Raw genomic sequence first — 16,469 nt, forward strand, 5'->3', positions numbered from 1 at the left:
TTTCAGCCAGGACCTTGGAGCGATCATAATCATCTGGTCTGCTGGTCTCAAAGTTCTACTGGGAACATGGACAGACAGAAGTTCGGAGAGACAGGGAGGGAGAGTCTTAAAGTCAATCCTGAAGCTGAGAGGGAGCCAGTGCAGAGAGGCCCACACAGGAGAAATGTGCTCATATTTCCTGGCGTCCGTGAGCATGAGCGCTGCAACATTTTGGACTGACTGTAAACAGTGGATGGAGCCCTGGTCTAACCCACAGTACAGGAACTTATCTAATCTAATCTGCAGGTCAGTGTGAGGCGCGTAAACTCACAAACTGCCCCTTAACTGATGCAAAACTGTAACATTTACCACCTCAGGACCTACAAATTTTGAATATACATTGCTACTAACTAACTAACTATTTCCTGCCACTGACACAATGACGTTAAAACAGACAGGATAATCTGAGTGAACACACGCATTTTAAACAGACAGAATCATTCGAAGACATGAGCAGCTGCAAATACATGGCAGAATGAAGCAGTACTTAACCACAAAAGTTACCTGTTCAACCCTCTACAGCTCAAATCTTTTAGTACTAGAACAAAAATAACAACGATCTGCCCATTATTGGTCTTAGGAGCCTAGAATTGAACCCTCTTCCTATTCATTTACATTAGACCGGGGCCCATGTGAGGTTTCTCGCCCTGGGACCCTACATTTCTGTGGACGGCCCTGGCCTTCTACCTACATATAAGTACTTTTTGTCATAGTTTTAAAAAATTTACTCTACCTTCCAAGCTAGCTCCATATATAATGAACTGATTTCTGAGTCCGCCTCGTACTTGCCCACATTTTCCAGGTTCCCCACGCTCAAATTAGACTTTAATCTGAGTTTTGTTTTACATAATCTGACTATAAACAGTTGATTTACTTAAAACTACAACAGGTGAGCTGATCTGTGCTTTTAAATAAGTCGCTCTCATATAAAACTACAATCACAACCTAGTCACTATAGCAACTGCACAACATTCCACCGTAGATATCCATGCAGAACACCCAGTGCGACACTGCTGCGAAGTATCAATTGGTTTTATTATTGATATTGGTATCTGTGTATAGATACTTGTAATAAGCCTGTACCTATAGAGTTGTTTTGGGGGTTTTTTCATACATTTTTCCACTTAAATTTTTACTTTGGTTAATTCAATGCATAGGCCTATACATAAAAAAATGAGCTTAAAATATGAATCAATAACTACATGAATTGTGAACGCGTATTTTTAGTACTTTGCAATAGTTCTAACACCATCACTACTACTGTCGCTGTGTACTATAGTGATATTTCTGTTACTATAAAGAGTCTTTTCCTCTTAAGTGACTTTTCCTGTATTTCCCATCACAGAACGGGCATTTTTCATCAGCAGTCGTGACATTCAGTATTTCCACTGTGTTTCCAAGAACGTGGATGCCAGATACTGAGAAAAGAAGCCTGCAATATGGGAAGTCACTTTATACAGAGGAACCAAATGAGAGCAGGCGAACTCTCTTTATCATGGACGCCCTGTTCAAAATACACTACAAACAACTAATAAGCAAAGGAAATAAGTATAGAAGTCTGTATAAAACATTTAAAACAGGTGCAGGCATGTGTATAAATGTTCGTTTCCAGATTATTAAAGAAGTATTTTTAAGTAATCGTGCTTTTCCTTGAAGTGTGTATCGTTTTTTGTGAAGTGAAACAGCCATAAAGATCTTTTCCCATCACAATTCCATCAACTGATTCAGTTTTTTTGGTAAGATTACACAGATCTTACATGTTAATATGTTGTTAAAATTCTACAATTAAATATTGATCCTCGATGCTGATACTTTTTATACCAGAATAATTATGAAAAACACATTTTTTTAGACTGTGATGTGGAGTTTACTTTGAGTTTGTGATCTTACCTGATATTTTATGCAACTTTTTAATCTTGACTAAATAGTGTCTGTGTTGATACTTTGCAGGTGATGTCATCAACATTCCCTGTGGGTGTGACGCTAACTGTAGGCACTGCTCTGTCTGAAGCTCTATTACTCAGTGTGACAAAGTGGGTTCCTTTGTCCCATTAAACTCACTTTAAGTCATTTAATTCACATAGTTTTGTTAAACTCGCCCAGATCTGTTTAGTTTAGTCATTGTTTAGTTATATTTAAGTATCACGCATTCACATTGTGTCATGATGCCTGCATTGTCTGTCTCCCTGTGTGCTCTCCCTCACCTGTCTGAATCCAGAGCTGGGCGGAGTTCCTACTCCTCCCGTGCGCACCTGGAGCACATTAGCGCAATCATCACCACCTGCTGTCGAGTATATGAGGGCTCGGCAGAAGACACTCGGAGCCAGACCGTCCGCGTGTAAACGTGAATGTTCCAGCTCAAGTTTGTATCCCGTTACCTGCCTACTCGTGTCTTACTGGATTTTGCTGTTTCCCAGATTCCTGCTCCCTCGCTCGTTCCTGCTCCTGACCTTGCGCTCCAGCTCCGGTACAGTCCACCCCTCGTCTTCGCCTCCTGTCCTGTCTTGGTCTCCGGTCTGCTTCTCGTCTCCTGCCCTGATCCTCGCTCTCTGGAATACTCCTGCCCGGTTCCCCCTGGTCTCGTCTCCGGTCCTGTCCCGCTCCGGCCCTGGCTGTCTCCGTGTCTGCTCCGGACTACCCCCGCCTGGCTTGCTCTGTTCCTGAGTCCGATCCTGTCTTCGTCTGGTCCTGATGTTCCCCGTTTCTGCTCAACACTCCATACGCCTGTTTCGCCTCCCGTGTGTTTAATGAATTATTGACTCATTATTTCACAAACTGTTAATAAACACTGTAAAATTGCCCCGAGTCTGCATTCCTTGGTCTGCTCCTATACCTGCCCTTATGACACATTGTTAGTTTAAAGATCTCTCAAGGAACTATTCACACACATATTGAAGTGTGTTGCCCAAGGACACAATAACTATTCATCTGTGGGAGCTGGAATTGCACCGCCAACCTGTGGGATAGTGGATCTAACCGCTCAACCAATGATCATGTTGAGAGTTAATACAATGCAGTTAAACACATGCAACTTTCATTCTTACCTGAGTGTCCACATGATCCAGACAGAAGAGGGGGCATGCCCAATGTCAGCCATTTTTAAAGCCTTTGGGTTCGTGAGGTCATGTCTTTGTCTTTGTCTTTGCAGGAGGTCCTCTCTGCTGGGGAAACTATAAAAGTAATCTGACTTATCCATCAGGGGAACATCAGTGTAGTCTGGTACATATGGGTTTTTTCTTAGTTTTGTTCATTTCTTCTGTAGCAAAAGACAAAGTTTAAATCTGTCAACTGGACATATCGTTGTAGGAGTGAAGATGTTTAGCTGCTCATCCAAGCCGCTTCTTCAAATCTGGTCAGATTGCTGGTGGACACGACCCTATTCAACCTTTAATGGCCCTCCTATTGTTCTCTTTTGTTTCTTTTGTTTGCTTTGGGTCTGAGGATGGAATCATAGATCTGTGAAAGATTATGTCTCAGGTCCCAGTCCAGTTTAAGGACAGCTTTGTCTTTTGCTATTTGTTATAGTTTTGGTCGTAACATAAACGTTGATATCGGCTCCTGTACAGTATTGGTGAGTCCAGTTCAACAGTATAACGCAATCGCTCTCTCCTCTGCTTAAATATATATTTTAACATGTCGGTATTTAAATTTGGAGGATAGTGGTCGTAGCAGTTTATTGTAAAAGTAGCATAAACCCTGACATGAGTTGCAGTAGTGTGCTGCTGTTACTTTGGACAGTCCTGAGGTTTATATAAGTCAGTCTAAACTCGATCTCTCGCCGCCTCTGTTTGAGAGCCATTGATTTTCCAGCTCCACTTTGGCTCTGATCTGACAGCTCCAAGACCACTGGCCCCTGTGAGACTGTGCAGCTGAGTCAGCAACGAGAACTCATAACTCTGTCTCTGCTGCTACATGTACATACTTCAGTACAGAGGAGGAGGAAGTATTGAAGTGACAGTAGTAACGGCAAAAGTAGTAGTAGTGCAAATCCAACCTCATGTGATGGACTATGAGGGTCGTTATTCCTTGGTGTTGGCGGTTTGCCCTTCAGTGAGAAAAGCTTCAAATTACAAACTTAGCCTTATTGCTAGCTTATTACTCCTCTGAAGTGCAAGAATAAGCTGGAAGATAAGGTTAACAAGCTTGTAAATGAAGATAAAGCTGAGGAGTTAAGGCCTCAAAAAGCAGCCAGATGAGATCCAAAAGACGCAGAACAACTGAAAACTGGACAGTCAGCTTTTAAATCTCTAAATGTCGTTAATCTGCTGAGAAGTTCGGCTCCAGTCAAATGAAGCCAATCGAGGCTAGCACTTATAGGGGCAAATTTGGAGCTTTGGAATTCTGACTGAGCAGCATAGCAACCAAAGAGCCAATCTAGAGTGAAGCTGTTGAAGGTAACGCCCCTTTCCGCTTAGCAACACTGTCAATCAAACGTGTTGCTAACGCTGGGCAGGAGGGACCTCGGGAAAAGAGAGCAGCTGATTTGTCTGTTTTTAATGATCATGTCTTGAGTTACAGACACAATAGTGAAATAAAAACACCAGGATCATGTAGAGCGGGTTAATACAAACATTTTAAGACCAAAATTACGAGAAAGGTAACAAGAAGCACGAGAAACCAAACAGGGACTGGAAAGAAAAGGTAAGATTGATTGACACGCACTGAAACTGGAACTGAGACTGGAAGCATTTCAAAACCATATGCTGTGAAGTATCGTGGGTGTTCCCATAAGTGCTCACGTAACACCAAAAGAATCAAGAATAAGATGCCCGAGAATCATGAGTCTCATCTAAAAAAAAAAGGATGACGCATTGGCAAAGAATAAGAAATAAAGAAAGAGTCAAAAGGTCAAAAGGACAGACTTGACTGGAAACCAAAAAGGACGAAACAGGAAGGTCGGCAACGGAAGGAATGGATAAAACAAATCGAATCGAGGACACCAAGGTCAAAGTCGCGACATAGTTTGCAAAATGTAACAAATGAAGAAGGGATCGCACTTCTTGAAGCACTGTTGGAGTATTCCTAAACCCACTACATAGAGCCACTGGGAGTTTTTTATTTTAGGCCATTTAAGAGCGTTTATCCACTGATCCGAAGGTTGGAGGTTCGAATCCCACTCTCAGGATCACAAAAAAATAAATAAAAATAGGTAAGGCAAGTTTATTTGTATAGCACCATTCGTACACAAGTTAATTGAAAGTGCTTTACAGAATAAGAAAGACATTAAAATCAGAATACAACAAATCCATACATAAATAATCATCATAAAATTACACAGCTAAACGGAACTGTCTGGAGCCTGGATTTAAACATTGTCAAAGTAGAGGCCTGTTCACGTTCAGGAAGAGCTGGACAGAAACAAAATCATTTTATAAGTTTGTAAGTTTACACACAGTACAGTATACGACAGCAGTAAAAGTAGGTAGTATTGAGCAGTAGTTTTCTTAGTACCACTGGATTAGTCTAACATAAATTAATGTTGTGTCTAGAGTTGCCAAGTAACAGGACATGGCGAGCCAATTAATAATAAGACCAGGAGACCCAAGAGACCTGCCCAATGGTATATGCAGAATCAGCAAGATTTACTTTAGGATTAAACCAATGCTGCTAAAAAAAAGCTTAGAATTTTAGAATATGGATTATAATTTCTTTGACAAACTTTGACGTGGTTTGGACATGAAGGCTGCAGCGTGTTAATGTTTGCAGTGCATATGATACAATAGGTTTCATGTTTTTCTAATTCTGACTTGGTTTGGTGGGAAAGTACCTGTTATAAATATGAATCATTGTTTTACATCAGTTAAGTGGTAGTTTGTGGAAGAAACTGAGTACAAAAAAGAAAGTAAGGAAGTAAAAAGAAGCAGCTGTGAATATCAGTACACAGTGGTGGAAAGTAATGAAGTACAAGTAGTAAAGTGCTGTACTTAAGTAGAATTTTTGGGTATCTGTCAGTTTTACAGTGGATACTTTTCATTTTTACTTCACTACATTTGAGAGCAGTATCTGTACTTTCTACTGCGTGACATTTTTGAACTGGACTGAAAAGTAAAAAGTACTTTTCATATGATTTGAGGGGTTGTTTTTACCATGTTCGTGGAAACATCTTGAGTTTTTGTTCAAGCTTCGGCTTTGCGTAAACAAAAATAAACACACAAAATTCATAAGAAAGAAGAAGAATAAGAAGAAATTGACTCATTTTGTTACTGTTGATCAAAATATGTCTCATTTTGAATCAATATCACTACATTTACACTTTAACAAATGAACAACACTTGAGTGAAATACTTGTGCTTTTTACTCTTAAAGTACATTTTTAAACAGGTACTTCAATACTTTAACTTAAGTAGATTTTCTCGTGTGATACTTGAGTAACTTTTTACCTTTGTATCTCTACTTTTACTTAAGTAACAGCATTGAGTACTTCATCCATGAGTGCCATTACCTAACACAGAGAGCTCCATCCAAAATGTAGGGGCAAATTGTGCACAACACTAGGAAGACATTTTGAATCTATAGAAGGATGCTGCCAGTAAACGAGAGGCCTACGGGGAGACAAAAGATAAGATGTTATGTTTGAAAGTCAATTTGAAAATAGTTAGTGTAAGAGAGAAGAGTGTGCAGAGCATAATTTAGTTACAGTTCTTTTTTTTATTACTTCAAAAAGGTTAAAGCAGAGAAGTGTCTCTTTTATTCTACACCCTGTGGCCTCACAATCACCCTTCGCTCTTAAATTAATTTCAACTCATCGATTCAACTTCAGGGTGCAATTCATCTTTAAACCAATTGGGGTCAGTATTGTATAGTTTTTGGACATGGGCATAACCACTTAATTTGTTTAGTGTAAAATATTGTGTGACAGAGTGAAGATCTACAATAATAAAAAATTATATACATATGAAATAATAATAATAATAATAATAATAATAATAATAATAATAATAATAATAATAATAATAATAATAATAATAATAATAATAACGACAATTCTAAAAGTATTAAAGTGTAAAAGAGACAGAAAGAGAAAGAGACTGAAAATCGAAGCGCACAGGTTGTAAACTAAATTAAACTGTGTAAACCAGGTCTAAGCAGATATCTTAAATCATCAGAACACAACATCTAAATCAGCAAACTTTACATACAGACTGAACCAGGTCTAAATCAATAGGCTGTACAAGTCTATGGCACTTTTAATCAGTTCCTTTTTTGGTCTATGGTCAGAAGTCATACAGGCTGATGGTTATGTGGGGCTCACACTATACCACTGCTGGTCTGCTGGAGATGCCAGTTCTTCTGCAACATTATAAAACACATGATTATTGTATCTATAACTAAAGATGAAGAAAGTAACAAACACAGTTATTTAAGAAAATATTAAGTTATTTCTTTATTAGACCAGTTGGATGAAAAACAACTTTAACTTACTTTTAAATAATACAATTTTTAAAAATGTATTCCTCATTTGTTTTTTTGTTTTTTTGTTGTTTTTTTTTTTGTTTTTTTGTGTGACTTAGGAACACAGTTATTTAAGTTATTTCTGAATATTCTACCACTAGGTTGCAGTAGGGTCTAGAAAATCTATTTTATTTCAACTAAAAAACTAAATCAAATTGATAATATTAGACCAGTTGGATGAAAAACAACTTTATTTCCTAGTGTACTTTTAAAATATACAATTATAAACATTTAATTCGATCGATAATTTGATTTATTTATTTATTTTTATTTTGTATTTTTATTTTTTGTGTGTGACTTAAGAACACAGATATTTAATTTATTTCTAAATATTCCATTACTAGGTTGCAGTAAGGTTTAAATAATATCTTTAATTTGAACTAAAAAAACAAAATCCAATTGATAATATTAAACCATTTTGATGAAAAACAACTTTATCCCCCCCCCCCCCCACACACACACACACACACATATTTATTTATTTATTTATTTGTGACTTTGGAAAAGCTGAACTATACTGCTGAATGTTGACATTTACCTCTGCAATTGCTGTTTAGCTTTTGTAATGTCAGGTTTTTGATGTTTCATTTTTCAAAGCGTGTCTGAAATTATAAACATTTAATTCTTCATACATGCATCCATTTTTTTTTTATCAAGATGTCGAATCTTGATAAAAAGCCAGTGTCTGGCAGCTTTATAAAAAACTAATAAGTGAACGATATTGGTCTCTTTTCTACGGGGTGCGTATTTCGTCACAAACCCGGAAGTGGGCGGCCTTATAAACGCTCTCATTGGTGAATGATGTTGGTCTGTTTTCCACGCGGGTGCGTATTTCGCCTTAACCCCGGAAGTGGGCGGCCTGTCAGCGCTGTGTTGACTGGAGCAGCGCAGAGGGTCAGAGGGGGTACACGGCTAAAGTAAAGTGACACCTCGTACACTCACACGAGGAGACTGCCCTCCGCTTCAACGTTTTACCGTGAATTTCATGAACTATTAAGGCACTTTGAACGCGATCTTTCCACGGAGGTAAGGCGCAGTTTTGCATGTGTGCTCGCAGTGTGTTTTTGGACGCCGTCATGTCATTTCTGTTTCTTGTTTCTTGTTGTTTGAAGGGTCGAGTCGAGAGGATATTGTGACAGCGATCTGTAAACAAACTCCGCGATTGCTTTAGGTGTAATTTAGTAGATTTGTTTTAGTTTTTGTTGATTTGTTGTTGACTTTTCGCCTGTTTGGTTTGGTTTTACGCGTGTGTCCGTGCGCATTCGGCTGTGCGCCCTGCTTCTTATTTTAAAAGCCGAGTTCGCTCTTGTCAATTAACCCGTGTCTTGTCATGAGTTGTCTACATGCTGCTGGTTGGTAGATTAGCCGCTCACTTGAGTTACTTGAGTATAGTTTGCGTGGCTCGTGCGTCGCATATGGCGCAAAATGCGTCTCCAGATCTGTCCACTTGACCCTCGTCTACAGTCAGGTAGCATAAGGTGCGTTTAAGATGCCGAAATCCTCGCTTGGAATGTCGGCAGTGCAGGCGGCTGCAACCGAGGGGAGGAGAAAGAGGCTGACATCAGCTCGGACCCTCCACGAGCCCAGAGCACCAGGGGCCTCAGGTCAGAGTCCCGGTGACAGGACGAATCTCGCGTTCATTTCAAGTGTTGCACTGAATAAAACTCCATCAAACTTTGTGAATGCATTTTCCCGTTTCCCCATAACACCACGGACTGACGCCACTAGAGCAAAGACAATGAAGTCTACACGCTTAGGCCTGATGTGTGAAGAAAACGACTTTTAACTCGTCAAGATCAGATATTAGTCATGTGTCTGTGTCATATAACATCCTAAGCTGTTTGATTTTACGCATCTGTCTATGATGTAAAAGTAAATGGATGAGATGAGAAAGAGGAGGAACGCTCTTGATGGATTTGCATCACGTTCCTGTGGGATCCAATCAGCTGCCAGTCCGCACATCAAACACACGTGCTGACAACACCGCGTTTCCCATCATACTTTTAGGCTTTGTAGTCCAAGAAGGTGCAAGGTGCCTGCAGCCGCCTCAGTCTCACAATATTGCAGCCTCTTGCAGCCTCCTGCAGTCTTTTGCGGTTCTCATGTTAAACTCACGTAATGACCATCAACCGTGACAGAAGTACAGAGTATACATCACCTTTGACCCTGGTTTACATGGAAGATAACAACCTACACGGTTATACTTTTGGTTGCATGGTCCAGTTGATAAATAGTGCATGTTTTAGGTGATGTGTGGAAGGCTATGTAATATAACAGCATTTAAGTAAAACACAACCGATGCAAGTTTCATGTTGAGGTTATGAGAAAAAGGCTTCATTGAGTTATTCTGAGATGATACCAGTTTGGTGCCAAAAGACGGATCGTTTCTGAAGTATAGAGAATTTAAACGGTTGGAAACAGCAGCGTGGTGATTTGTGGATTCTCAGTTGAATTTATCTGAATATTTAGTCAAAAATGCTGACTAGAATATCTACAGTTTCAAATAAAAATAAGCCATCTAAGATAAAATAAATATAAAAACCTCCAGTTATATTTTAGCATTGACTCTCATTAATCATTTCAACAGCGTTTAGCCTTGTATTTAAGTTCACAATAGATTTAAGTCTGTATGCATTATTTGGACACATTGTAAGACTGGTCATGAAGAGGTCTGTGCTCTTCTGATAGCTTAGCGCTTGTCAAAAAATTCTATTTGTAGCTTATTTTAATGATGTTTTTCCCATTGTCCATTCCGTAATTGTATAACATAATACCAACATCCCTTGCAACATGCTATAGCTATAAGATTTTTTTTGAATCAGTGGCATTTGTGTTTTTCATGTAGGAAAAGCTGAACTATTGTGCTGAATGGGTTGGCATTTGCCTCTGTAATTGCTGTAAATCTTTGCGCAGATTTTGAAATGTCGGGTTTTTGATGTTTCATTTTTCAAAGCGTGCCTAAATGTCACTCACGGTCTAATATTTTCACACTTCCAGTGATCCTCTGTGTTTGTGTAAATGTTCTAGATGTCAACGCGGTGTCTGTACTGTTGGTAATTAAAATGTTTTATGTTGAGCTGTACAGATACAAAAATCTGCGTATCAAAAATGTAAACCAAAAATGTTTTTCAAAGATGATGCTAGTTTAAGCTTTTAAGCATAAAGATCATTTTCTGAATGAAATAGGCTGTCTATATAAATGGACATAGGTAACCTGCTAATAGGAAGTGATCATGGATGCACTTCCGGCTCCATCGACTCTGGCTCCAATTCACTTTACATTAGAAAACTGTTGCTCCTCTCTTTGTAACTGTTGCTGTCAGACTCATCATTTTGGCTTAAAATTACCGTATTAACCCGCTCTACATCATCCTGGTGCTTTTATTTATTTATTGTGTCTGTAAATCAATGAACATTAATAACACACAAATCAGGTGCCTTCTTCTTCTCTGAGGTCCCGCTATCGTTAGCAACAGGTTTGATTTACAGCATTGCTAAGTGCGCGCCCCCTACAAACCAGCGGTGCGAGCGGGAAGGCCAGCCTTGCTCCAAATTGGTACTTGGGGTCAGAATTCCAAATATGGAACTCGGCTCCAAATTGGCCCCTATAACTGCTAGCGTCGATGAGCTTAATTTGACTGGAGCTGAACGCTGCGGGTGACGTCACACTCACTCAGTCCACTTCTTTATACAGTCTGTGATTGTACTGGACTAAAGTGGTGAAGCAGGACTAAACTGGATCAAAGCTGGACTAGACCAAAACTATTTCAGACAGGGCTGTACCTGGCAAGTCCAAAATTACATATGTCTCTATTTCTTTATACAGATATGTAATGCAGTGCATGTAAAACGAAGACGCTCATTGAACACCCCTCATTTTGAACAAAAGCAAGCATAAAAAAAGCATTCAATTTATGTTCTAATGGATGACAGGGGTGGGCTTTAATACGTTTTCTTCTTACCACTGATTTTCAAGCTTGCATAAGAAAAAATATGTGAAATTGGCATTAAGTGTACTGGACACATGTGCTCGAAATAAATAAATAAATAAAATCTGAGGTGAGAAATTGTTTTTAGAGTTTAGTACATATTTCTAATAATCATGCCTATCTGAACTCTTGAAGAAACTCTTGCCGGGAATCCAGAATACACACTTCTCCAATACAGTGGGATGTGTTGCAATTTGAGTTGACGTAATTATCAAATTGCAAAGGCTGCATTTCTATAGACAACATCTTTTCCCATTAGCACCTCTTCTGCTGCTACTTCTACTTAATACTATTTCCCCACATACTGACTAAATGGAGTCCCCTGTTGTTCAGCTTCTTTAAGCCTTTAAATGGGTGACAGCTGGACGTAGCCAATTATCTAAAATTACAAATGCTGCAATGTTTTGACAATATTCTGTCTAAATCCAAACTATTCCAGGACTCAACCAAACCAAGTCATTCATCAGACTTCAATCTACATTTCAAAAAATTAAAGGGCCCATATTACGCCATTTTTGGTTTATATTATAATGTTGTTTCCTCATCAGAAATATACACTTGCAACCAGAAATTTACATAGACTATATAAAAAGACACATATGCTTTTTATTATTTCTATTTGCTAAATGCCGGAATAATGAGAGAAGGATCTTTTTTAGACTTTTTTTTTTTTTTTTTTTTTTTTAAGTTTGCATACAGTAAGATTATTGTGCATTTAAACAATTTGGGGAAACCCAGATGATGATGATGTTGATGTCATGCATTTGGAAGCCTCTGATATTTATTGACAACATTTGAGTTCATTAGAGACACACCTGTGGATGTATTTGAATACACACCTGAAACACACTGCTTCTTTGTGTAACATCATGGAAAAGTCAAAAGAAATCAAACAAGATATCAGGAAGAGAATTGTGGACTTGCCCAAGTCTGGTTCATCCTTGGGTGCAATTTGCAGATGCCTGAAGGTGACACATTCATCTGTTCAAACAATTATATGCAAACATAAACACCATGTGAGTGTCCAGCCATCACACCGCTCAGGAAGGAGAGGGGTTCTGTGTCGTAGAGATGAACTTTGGTGCTTTGGTCCGAAATGTGCAGATCAACCCAAGAACAAAAGCAAAAGACCTTGTAAAGATCCTGGCTGAAGCTGGTGAGAGTGTGTCATTATCCACAGTGAATTGAGTACTGTACTGACATGTCACAAGGGCCACACTGCAGGAAAAAGCCACTACTCCAAAAGAAACATAAAAAAAGTCAGATTACAGTTTGCAAAGGCACACAGAGACAAAGACCTTAATTTTTGGAGACATGTCCTGGGGTCTCATGAAACTAAAGCTGAACTGTTTGGCCATAATGAGCACTGTTATGTTTGGAGGAAAAAAAGGAGAAGCATGCAAGCCTGACAACACCATCCCAACTGTGAAATACGGGGCTGACGGCATCATGTTGTGGGGTTGTTTTGCTGCAGGAGGGACTGGTGCACTTCACAAAATAAATGGCATCGTGAGTAAAGAACATTGTGGAAATACTGAAGCAACATCTCAAGACATCAGCCAGGAAGTTAAAGCTTGGCCGCAAATGTGTCTTCTAAATGAACAATGACCCGAAGCATACTGGTTACAAAGTGGCTCAAGGATAACAAAGGTACTGTTTTTGGAGTGGCCATCACAAAGATCTGATCTCAGTGCTATCGGAAGTGTATGGTGAGACCTGAAAAGGCAAGGCGGACTCAGTTACGCCAGTTGTCAGGAGGAATGGGCCAAAATTCCTGCCAACTATAGTGAGAACCTTGTGGAAGGATATCCAAAATGTTTGGCCCAAGTCATACAATATAAAGGCAACGGTACCAAATACTAATGAAATGTATGTAAACTTCTGACTTTGAGGAAAGAAATTAAAAATTGCCATTTAAAAAATCCTTCTCTCATTATTGTGGCATTTAGCAAATATAAATAATTTTGTTAATCCTAACTGACCTAAAACAAGAAAAGTTTAGTCTGATTTCATGTCAGAGAGTGAGGGGAAAAAAAGCGTATGTGTCTTTTTATATATACTGTATGTAAACTTGTGGTTTTAACTGTGCCTGCAGTTGTGTTTTGTTTCATTCACACATTTAACACACAAACCCTGCAGATTTAAGATGAGTTCTTCTTTCAAACAGAAAACACAGGAAGTGCTCCGCTGTGTTTTTTAAACTCCATACACCTTCACTAGAATCATTTGGGTAATTTCATCTCTAGTTCAGTAGAGATTGGCAATTCCAACGGTAAAAGCTAGCTGTTCATTTGAAATCTACCACATCATGACATCACAAAGTGGAACAGAGCATTTTGAGTTTTGGAGATGTTCAGACTAATAATGCAGATTTACTCAAACATGTGTGAATGAAACAAAACACAACTCCAGGTGTATTTTTGATGACGTAACAACTTGATAACAAGACCTAAAGCTCCAAGAATCTATTTAGCATAATACAGGAGCATTTAAATAAAACCTATTGCACCGCCAGCGAGTTTCTCTGGATGCACCAGCGTTTGAGAATCGTTGTAGTAGCTCATGTTGTTTTCAATCCCATTGAATCTGCAGCAGCCTATATACTCCACAGATCTGTGCAGACGGCGCTCGTTCTGCCTGGTGCGTGTGAACATATTTGTCTCAGTAATAAACAGCACCATGGCTTCAGTAGCATTAGCCAGCGGTCTCCGGGGGAAACCACTTGTCAGACGACATCTCTCGCTTTCAGAATGTCTGCTGCTTAGGTTTAGTGACACCTCAGCACCCATTATAGTCAATCCCCTAAAGAACACTTCAAAATCTTTATAAATAACTTGTAAATATGCACAATTAGAACCAGGTATCATGAAAAATACAGGTTAGAGCAACAGCTTAACCTGAATCGACACTATTGGACTACAAATGTGGATTTTATTTATCTATTTTATATTGTTGACTTACACATTATTAAAATTTGAACTGGCTATGTATCTCCAGTATGGATGCAGAGACCCCTCCCCTGCGCTCATGGCTGAGTTGCCTTTTCTTGTCCTGTACTTTTGCCCTGACCTCTGTACAGTAAATACACTGCAGCGTTTGGCCCGGCTGGCACCCCCCCTCCTCTCTCTCCTCCTGCCTCTCTCTGTTTCTCTCTCTCTCATTCTCTCTCTCACTCGCCACCCTTCTCGCTCTCTGCCTCCCCCCCTCTCTCTCTCTCATTCTCTTCTCTTCTCTGTCCCCCTCACTCTTTTCTTTCTTCTTTCTCTCTCTTTCACCTCTCTGCTCTCTTTTCTCTCCTCTCTTTGCCTCCTCTCTCACCCTTCTCTCTCTGCCCCATCCCTGTTTTCATCTCCTCTCTCTCTCTGTCTCCCCTCTCTGTCTCCCCTCTCCTCTTTCTCTCCTCTCTTTGTCCCCTCTCTTCTCCCTCCTTCTCCCATCTCCCCTCTCTCTACCTTCTGTCTCTGTCTCCCCTCTCCTCTCTCTCCTCTCTCTGTCCCTCTCCTCCCCCCTCTCTCTGTCCCTCTCCTCCCCCTCTCCCCTGTTCACAGTTGGCAGAGGGACAGAGCACAGTGTCCCAACAGGAAAACCCAGAGGAGCGGGGAAGTGCCACTGTATTCCCGTACAGGACCAATGGAAACACTTTAGACTAACTTTACACAGCATAGACACGGGGAAAAACAAGTAAAGTGCATCTGCTTGCCTAATAAAAAAAAGTTTAAAGATTCATTGCGTACATTTTCTGCAGTGTCAGCCACTTGTTTGACACCATATGTATCTCCATGGAAACAAGCAGGTGACATTTGATCCAGTCGTAAAACTGCATGTGTTGGTTTATTTTGATCAATAAAAACAACTGATTGAGTAACTGCACGATAAGTTTAATGCCATATTGTGGAACATTACAGGCAAAACAGGAACATCTTCTTGGAGACCAGCAGGTGGCAGATCCAGAAAACTAACCTTTCTGATCTACGTTGTTTCCTCATCAAAAACACACCTGAAGCAGTGTTTCGTTTCATTCACAAATGTTTAAACCCACACAAACCCTGCAGATTTAGGATAAGTTCTTCTCTCAAACAGAAAACACTCTGTTCCACCTTGTGATGTCATCATGAGGTAATACAGGAAGTGCTCCACTGTGTTTTTAAACTCCTTCCACCTTCACTAAAATCTTATGGATAATTTCAGCCCTGGAATTGTCAATCTGTAATGAACAAAAGGTAAAAACGAGCTGTTAACTTGAAAACTATCACTTGATGACATCACAAGGTGGAACAGAGCATTTAGAGCTATGGAGATGTAGATAGACTAATAATGCAGGGTTACTCAAACATGTGTGAATGAAACAAAACATAACTTGAGGTGTGTTTTTGATGATATAACAGCATTATAACATGACTTAAAGCTCACAAGAGTCAATTCTGCATAATATAGGACCTTGAATTCATTGACTGCTCTTTATAAAATGAACCGGGGGAAATGGAGCTCAATCCCAACAACCGCCTTCCATCCGAGGCATCAGCGATATTATTATTATAGAGCAGATTAGAGCTTCAGCCTCAGAGCAGCAGATCAGGCCATTGTGTATTTACTGTGTCATGCTATTCCCAAAAGGCAAAGGTTGGCGGTTCAAGTCTAGTAGACACAGACATGGACAAACTTTATTGATCCACAAGGGAAATGACTCGGATACGGGCGCGCATACACAGATTACAATCTCGTAACAGAGAGCTGGGTTTGCCGGAGCTGCTGCCCCCGTGGACCAAAGTGCCAAAGTACAGGGACCAGTACATATCATTTCTGTCATTGTGTCATCCAGTGAGTCAATAGCTGTGTGTCTATCTTTGTTATAATAGTACCTTTACTTGGTCACTACATCTGTTACATACAATAATTATTAAATTTACTAACCGTTTAAAATGTTATAGGTATGAATAATTTTAATCTTATGAATGACTTTGATTTTTAAAGAACTGTTATAGTATTGTA

At 39.5% G+C, this 16,469-nt stretch overlaps 1 protein-coding gene across 1 annotated transcript in view; it reads left to right on the plus strand.

The window, feature by feature from the left end:
* The first annotated feature begins 8,371 nt into the window (after positions 1-8,371).
* Positions 8,372-16,469, plus strand: part of stat5a (signal transducer and activator of transcription 5a) — a 135,845-nt gene continuing 127,747 nt past the window's right edge. The window contains exon 1 of the mRNA XM_033970393.2: positions 8,372-8,517. The gene's annotated coding sequence lies outside the window, so the exon portion shown is untranslated. The remainder of the gene's footprint in view (positions 8,518-16,469) is intronic.

Source organism: Periophthalmus magnuspinnatus, chromosome 8 (genome assembly GCF_009829125.3).
Source record: "Periophthalmus magnuspinnatus isolate fPerMag1 chromosome 8, fPerMag1.2.pri, whole genome shotgun sequence".
Lineage (NCBI taxonomy): Eukaryota > Metazoa > Chordata > Actinopteri > Gobiiformes > Gobiidae > Periophthalmus > Periophthalmus magnuspinnatus.